This window comes from Neopelma chrysocephalum, unplaced genomic scaffold, assembly GCF_003984885.1.
Source record: "Neopelma chrysocephalum unplaced genomic scaffold, ASM398488v2 Primary Assembly neopelma1_22, whole genome shotgun sequence".
NCBI classification, from domain to species: Eukaryota; Metazoa; Chordata; class Aves; order Passeriformes; family Pipridae; genus Neopelma; species Neopelma chrysocephalum.
In genome coordinates this window covers 19,063,533-19,071,454 of record NW_020897689.1, presented here as the reverse complement: position 1 = coordinate 19,071,454, position 7,922 = coordinate 19,063,533, and the positions used below count along the sequence as shown (strand labels likewise).

Sequence of the window (7,922 nt, the reverse complement as noted above, 5' to 3'; positions counted from 1 at the left end):
TCTGCGTCATGGATGATGGTGTCTTGGGAAGATAAATGCCATCATTCTGAATTTTTTCCCCTCTTTCTCCTTCTTAGCATGATGCCATATGATCTGGAATATCCCTTGAGTCAGTTGGGGTCAGCTGTTCCAGCTGTGTCCCATCCCAACTCCTTGTGCATCCCCAGCCTCCTCACTGGTGGGGCTCAGTGAGAAGCAGAAAAGGCCTTGACACTGTGCAAGCCCTGCTCAGCAGTAACTAGAACATCCCTGTGGTGTCAGCACTGTTTCCATCACAAATCCAAGCCATAGACCCATACTAACTACTCTGAAGAAAATGGACTTAATCTCAGCAAACCCAGTACATATGTTCAAATGTCTTTCTACAGTTGTTGTGAGAGAAGGAGGGTGGAAGACATCTATATATTGCATTTCTATTTCTTACCATTCAGTATTGCTTCTGCTCACAAGCGTACTTGGGTAAATGTTCTTCGGTGTGCTGAATAAATATGTTTTGTCAAAACAAAGCCTTGAAAATTAATGAATAGTTACTGCATTAGAGGTTTGAAAAATATTTCTAGGAAAAATGGTTGGAATTTTTTCAAAGAAATAATTTTCTTTCAGATCAACTTGTAAAATAATGAAAACTTATGAAAAGCTTGGTACAAGCAAATGAAAAGTTGTGAAATTGCTGAAATGCTATGTTTTGAAACAATGCCATTTTCCTACTCCAAAACCACTTGTTTAGAAATTCCATTTTGGTTAGGATTTTTTTTAACCTAGTTTCTTTAAATTGGTAAAGCAAAATACTTAAATTCATCCAAGTGGGACTCACTTACTATGTTTTCATTTTTTGTGTTTCTGTCTTGTTGATATTTTCACACTTCTTGAAGTGGGGGAATTTAGGAAACATGTTTTGTAAGTGGGTGATCAGAAAGCACATTTATTAAAAATGTAGGCGTTTCATCTCCTATTCTTGAGAATATTGTTTGAAGGCTTTGTCGCTTTTGTTTTAGCATATTTCCATATTTAAATTTAGGGTGCTTTTATGTTTCACCTTAGGAATACATGAGTTACATAGTGTCACAGTGATCCAAAATCACAGTTTTCTGACATTACCTGGCAGTGGAGATAACACCATGGACAGCGTATTCCATGACAACAAGCAATGCATGAAAGTATGGCCTTTATTTGTGTAGAGTGTCATCATTTTCATATGCTGGTGGTTCTTCGCGTCCTGTATCACATGTTCAGTAGAAAGGAACCACCTTAAAGTAACCTTCAGACTTCCCTCTGATGGTTCCTGATTGCTTTTTTCTGAGGATGAGGGTGAAGCCAGGCTGGAGGGGCAGCCTTAGGAGCCTGATTTGACATGCTTCTACACAAAGAGATCCTACTTGAAAGGCAAAAATGCAACTGCTAAGATGCTGACATTACTCAGAAAATTCAAATACTAGCCCTATTGCCTGTGCTTAAAAAGGGTAAGCAGCAATGACTGGTGATTAAATGGCTGCACCAAGCTTTGATCTGGTTTTGTGACACTGATGCTCCAGTGAGGATTAGGGCGTGTACCCTGATCTCAGACGCTCTGCAGTCACAGAGAAGTCCCTGTCCTGGTGTTTCCTCGGTGCAGTACCCTGAAGACTGAATTAGAGACGGAATGTGTGACATTGTGACATATGTGAACGAAAAAGAGGACAAGACAGCAAATGTGACAGTACAGAATGATATCAACAGGAAACATGTTCAAAAGACAGAAGGTATCTTGTTATCTTGGCTGTGATGTTGTATCTCCTGCTGACCTGCAATGGATGACAGCTCAGGAAAATCCAAACGTTTAGCTATGTTTGTCCTTTCAAGTGCTGAATCACATCAGAGGCTGTAACATCCCCAGCATGGTGGTAGGAGTACAATGTGCTATTGTTGATATTCTTTTGGATAAGACACAAAACCATAATCTTAACCACAGAATATTAAATCACCTCTTTTGGCATGAGTAGATAGGTTTACTAAGGGCCCTAATCCAGTTCTAATTTGCATTATTATCTTTTGTCTCTCTAAACTCTTCCTGTAGTTTTCATTAGATTTGGTCCTGTTTTCTTCTTTTCTTTGGAATATAAATAATGGGAACAAACTATGCTGTACTGATATTTGAACAGGTTCTTACTTTCAGGACTATTTTCTTTTTAACGGGAAGGGAAAATGAGGATCAAGTATACCACACGTGTAGTTTCTCAGTATTTTACCAGGGTTATTATATGAAATCCAGTGTAATGACTGATTATGTCATTACAATTAAATAGTGTTCTACATGCATGAGCTATAAAATACAGACAATCATATGTGCAGGGCAGGTGAGATTAAGATGTTGTAGCAGAGATTTTTTTCTTTTAGGACACTTCCCACTAGCACATGTAATATTTGAAATCTTACGTATCTGAAGATAACTGAAGTGCTGAAAGAAGTGAGAGCTTCTCTGTGCTTGTTATAGGATTACCCAAATAAATGCCAAAAAAAAAAAATAATATGGCAGATTTAAGATCTTTTTTACATACTGTGTGCTGTATTCCAGGTTCCGATCCTGCTAAAAATGATTCCTTGAAGTTATATGACAATTTAAGTGTGATGTTCATAAAATTACTTCAGTGTTTGATCCTTGATTGGGGTTCAGTTTAGATAGTTTAAAAGAGAAGCATGGAATTTGCATGAATTATTGAATGAAATTAAGATGGAGGAATGTTACTGAGGCTGCCCAGGTGTTTTCTCTGCTTGCTATACAGCATGAAATGAAGCTCATTGAAATCAATGGAAAGATATTAATTTAAGTGATCTTTAGATAATGGCCCAAACCTACTGCTTATTTAAAAGCAATTTATATAGCATTGCTTGACTTATGACTGAAAATTGGATTTCTCATTTTGACGAGTTCAAATAAAAGCTTAAAAGGATAACAAAGATTTATTTTTCATTTTCTAATTGGGAAAACCGCTACCATCTGCAACTCTCTTTCAGCTGCACTTGTTGTGTCCATAATTTCTTATATAAGAAATCCAAATGTGTCTAGGGAAAATGCTCCTTCAGTAACATTTGTAGGTCATCCATGGGATTATACTAGTGTTACCACAGACTGGTATTTCCCCCCCTAATCTCTAACTACCAGAGATATGGAAAACAGCAAAGTGTAAGAAAGGAAGTGGAAAAGAGGAGATTATCAGAGAACATTTCCTCCTCATCTTTGTTTCCTTCACCTTCCACATTTTCTTCCTGCTGTTGCTTCATCATCTCCTAATGATCTCCAGTTGATTCACCTTTCATCTGCATTCCTCTTGGCTGATACATTCCCTCCTGAAGTAGGGTGTGATGGTAGCCAACCACCATGGGGTCAAAAAAAGAGAGTCCTTTTTGGTATGTGGATTGTAACTGCACTCTAAAGGATTTGGATTTATTGCTTTCTTCTCCTATGCCCAATAGCTTCCCCAAGAAACAGAGATGGTAGCACCACCGCATTCTCCTCTGGCTTCCAAGAGAAAGGTTTTACCAAACTCTATTGCTTCTTCCCTGCAGTCCTACAGCTAATAACTACTATGCTCAAAGCTGCATCACCTCGGTGCAAGTTGGATCCTTCTCAGATAGTGCTGTAGACTCTCTGTCAGTTTGGGGATGAATTTGGTAGACCAAACTCACAATCATGAGGGGGCAACCATGCTTTTCTTGTGCAGGTGCAGCACTGGGAGGGTGTGGGTTAAATGACAAGGTGCACTTGGATCAAGATAAAGTGTTCAACAGCAGTCTTGTCTACCAATACTGGCTCTTCCAGTCTTCCCTGGAGGCATACTGGCTCTTCCAGTCTTGGCTGGAGGCCATGGTGGGCCAAGTGGTGGACTGGGAGGAATAGGCCTGAGGCTGCTCCTGTGGTGTTCTGGCCCTGTCCACTGATAGCTGCTTCCCAAGCTCATTTCTGCAATGGGAAATAGCTCTGCTTTCTCTGACCCTGTCACGTTAGAGCTCATCAGAGTGATGTAAATTCAGCAACTGCTGCAAAAGATTTAAAAATAAATGCAAACTAAATTAAGATCTCAAGGCGGGGGGCGGGGGGGGAACAGGAAAGATATAAAAAATTTTCATGTAAAATATTAAAAATAAAATCAGACTTTCACTCACATACCTGAATTTACATTTTTGCACTTGATGACTTTGGTTGCACAGAAAACCCAGAATCTCAGAGCTTGCAAAATGAGTGAAAATAAAACAGGGAAATGTTTTCCTTCTCCTCTTACAGTTTGTCAAATCATGTATTTTTATGATTATAAATAGCTAAATCAACAAACTTTTACTGACCAGGGATGTTAAGCACACTTTTGTTGTTGACTTTCAGAACTATTTAAACTCCTGAGTGCTAAAAATTAGAATTCCCTTTGGGAAAGCTTGTAGCTTTCAGTGGACTGGGTTGGAGTCCCCAGTAAGAAGCAGTTAATAGGTAGGCTATAGTGACTCCAGCAAAACAAGAAAATCAATTCCATCTGCTTTTCTAATTAATCATCCTTATTATTGAATGTCAGGGACATCACGAATTTGCACAGTAAGTATATATTTTGAAAAAGAGGATAAGAGTTTGTTGCCTCAGTTGCAGTCAATTAGTCTGACTCCTCTCTTTTCACCTCTCAGAGAAAACCTGGGACCAGCCACCCCCTGCTCAGTAGCTGCTCTCTACTCCCCAGGCACCCTGTGCTCCAGTGGCAAGGACAACACGCATCCTGATTTTTTTTTGTTTTAACCAGTTTTACTTGTTCTTGTCAGAAAATGAATAGTTAAAAGGGATGAATAGAACGGTCTGTTTGGGACTTCAGTTTCCCAAAGTAAAATATGTAAGTGAGGGAAAGGTTTCATTCAGTTTTGGCATTGCTTTGTTAAGTCAGTTCAAGCCAAGAAAGATTGTTGTTCCACACTGTTTGCCGATAGTAGAAAGTTTACATATCGAACTGCTTTTTTTTTCTTGAGGGAAGAAAAAATCAGTATGAATTTAAGGGACAGATCTCTTATTTGCTTTGCAGAAGAGATTGTTCTGTTAACAACTCATCGAGAAAGAAAAAAAAAAGATAAACAGGATTAACTGTTTACTTTAAGTGAGCTGAAGTCGGGTTGTTTTTCTGAAGAAGAACACAATGTACTGTTGTATCTGGTTTCCAGAGTGGTGTTTATCATAATTCCTCCTGCAGTGGTTGGTAGAGTGCTGGGAAGGCTCTCCGCCCACTCGCAGCTCGCTCCCTTTCCCTCTCCCATTGAGGCCTCCGGCCAGGACTGCGAGATGGAGCGAGCTGTCCTGTGTGATCTTTACTGCCTGACATGAGCTGACATTGACCGAGAATAAAATAACAGGGACCGTTTCCTAGAACTCTCAGTGGACTGCTGAGAACTGCTACCATAACTCTTGTAAACACACGGCATGCATACACAAACACACTCCCTCTCCCTCATTTAGAAACACACCTAGGAGAGGCAGCCACTAGCGCGGAGTAAAGGAAAACAGCGTGAGTGAAAAACAGAACCGGCAGGCCCTGCAAGAAAAGGGAATATTGCCTTTCTGCTGGGGAAGGAGCCCCAGCAAGATTTCACTTCTGCTTTTCTTCTTTGCTCTTTGCTCTGCCCTTGATTGTGATGAATATTATACTTTTCTGCTAGTTCAGTGAGGTGATGTGGTATTGACACAGCAGAATGTCTTATTGCATACATCCGCAGCTGTGTAAGAAATACTTCAGTGTTAACTATATTTCATTTACCTTTCACATGCCATGGGAAGTGCACGTGCAATGCTATGCTACAAAGAATATGTTTTAGGATGTTCTGTGCCCACTAAAATGGACAGTTATTTTTTTAATACTCACTGTATGTTGGTTTTTAGTTTTTACATAAAATCTTCTAGGATCCCATTCATGGTCTCTGTGGTTCAGAAATAAATCTGGTGAATCCACAAGTAATACAATCTTGAAAGATCAGGGATCCCAGTACTGCTGCAAAGTGTTCTTGCTTCATCCTAGAAGCTGTGAAGCCCTCACTGTGAGTTTTGCAGGGTGAGTTGAGAGTTCTCTAAGTCCTGTAGTGTGAAAGAAATGGGTTGATACTGCAAGGAAGCCCTCTTTCTCTCTCTCTCTCTCCATAAATATATATGGAGAGCCTCCTACTGATACTGCTAACTCAAATGGGATCTAGCACACATAATAGACTTTGTGGACCAGCCCTCCTAGATATAATCGTATTATTCAGCTATTGCTTTCAGATCACCCTTTGAAGACAGGACTTTTATTCTGATTTTTACGTATAAGGAACTGAGGCGTGGAGGAAACATAGCACGGCAAAGATGATGTGACACTTTGCCAGAACCAGCAACCGAATGCTGATTTTCTTGGAAAGGAGGGTGCTGAGCACCTTGCAAGAAAAGATCTTTTGGCAGCACCTCGTCAACTGTTGGAATTCTTGGATGCCAAAACAATAATTACAAAGTGTTGAGATTAAGAAAATAAACAAAGAACCCCTCCTCAGATTCATAGATAAGTACTTGAAATGACTGGGTGGTAATTACATGTTATATTTGGAACATGATTTTTCTATTGGACATCATCCATAAGAAAGACTTGCAGTTTTCAGCTGAGCCTGTAAGTTTCCAAAATATACATTTTACTCTTGATTAGTAAATCATGACATACAGGAAAGTAATAATTTCTCTGAATTGTATACTGAAATAAACAAGGGATTTTTAAAGGGACTCCATGCTGAAGTAATGGTACACTGAGGACCCTGAGGAGTGTTTGCATCATTATTTTTTTTACCAATGCAGTTAACAGCACAGTGAGTCTGAAACAAGATGGGGTGATCTGATGTACTTGCTTTTTTGTTACTACTCAAAATTGGCTTTATTTACATTATAAACTCTGTGGAATGGATCTTAGCAGAAGGACTGTGAATTACATGCTACGTAATGTGGAGATGCCAGGGGGATAAGGAGGGAGGAAGGCCTTATTGCTCTGTTGAGGCCCAAGCTTTATACAGGCTTTTAGGCAGTACTTAGGAAGTTATTTTTCCTTAACTTTCTGTGTCTTCTAAACCAACTATCACTATAAAAATTGACTTGTGTAGCATAATTACTTTGAATTTAAACTATGAATGTAGAAGAATTTCAGTATTCATTTTTGAATCTGACATAAGTGAAGCTCTCCATGATACTGAAAATATTTTTCTAGTGCAACTATGTAACTGTTTGAAATTACAGCTTAGGCTCCATAATGGGTTTGAGTGGATGTCAGGAATGTCTTTTTATCATTTTAAATGTTTTGTTTACTTTTGAGAGAAATTCTGTGTACACATAAACCACGCACATCAGCAGTTTAATTCAAAAGTGCACTTAGAGACAGTGTCAGCTGGGGAGTTTAAAAAGTTCATTGGTGCCACATGGAAACTTTTTGTAAGAAATGGTTTATGCCAAAAAAAATTGTCACATGTGAAGCTGTGGTTGTCACGGCGAATACAAAAAGCTGGCTTTTGTGCTACACCAATTCCTGACAAGCTGTATGTAGTTCCCACCAGGCAGGTGATGTTCCATGTTTTGAGTGGGAACATTTACAGTGCTGTGGAGCTCTGTTCTCTGTGTGCACATTCTACATTAAAAAGGTATCTCTGCTGACACATTTGGCTCATACAGGTCTCTTCCTACGCACAAAAGCCCTTTCCCACAGAAGTGCTGCTTCTTCAGGCCATAGACAGAAAATAGTAGGTGGAAGGATTAACCTGAATGAAGAAATGGAAAAAGCCATCAGCAGGCGGGGAATCATGAAAGACCTTGTGGAAATTGCATTTGATTTTCCAGTTTGTATTGAAGTGATTATTCAAGGAAGTGAAAAAAAAAATAAGAAACAGTTATTTTATAACCACTCTCCTTTTTTTTACATATG

General features: G+C 39.2%; 1 protein-coding gene across 3 annotated transcripts in view; it reads left to right on the top strand.

Moving 5' to 3' along the window:
* The window catches only part of SPIDR (scaffold protein involved in DNA repair), a 200,398-nt gene that overhangs the window by 158,874 nt on the left and 33,602 nt on the right, over window positions 1–7,922 (top strand). The gene's annotated exons all lie outside the window — the stretch shown is intronic.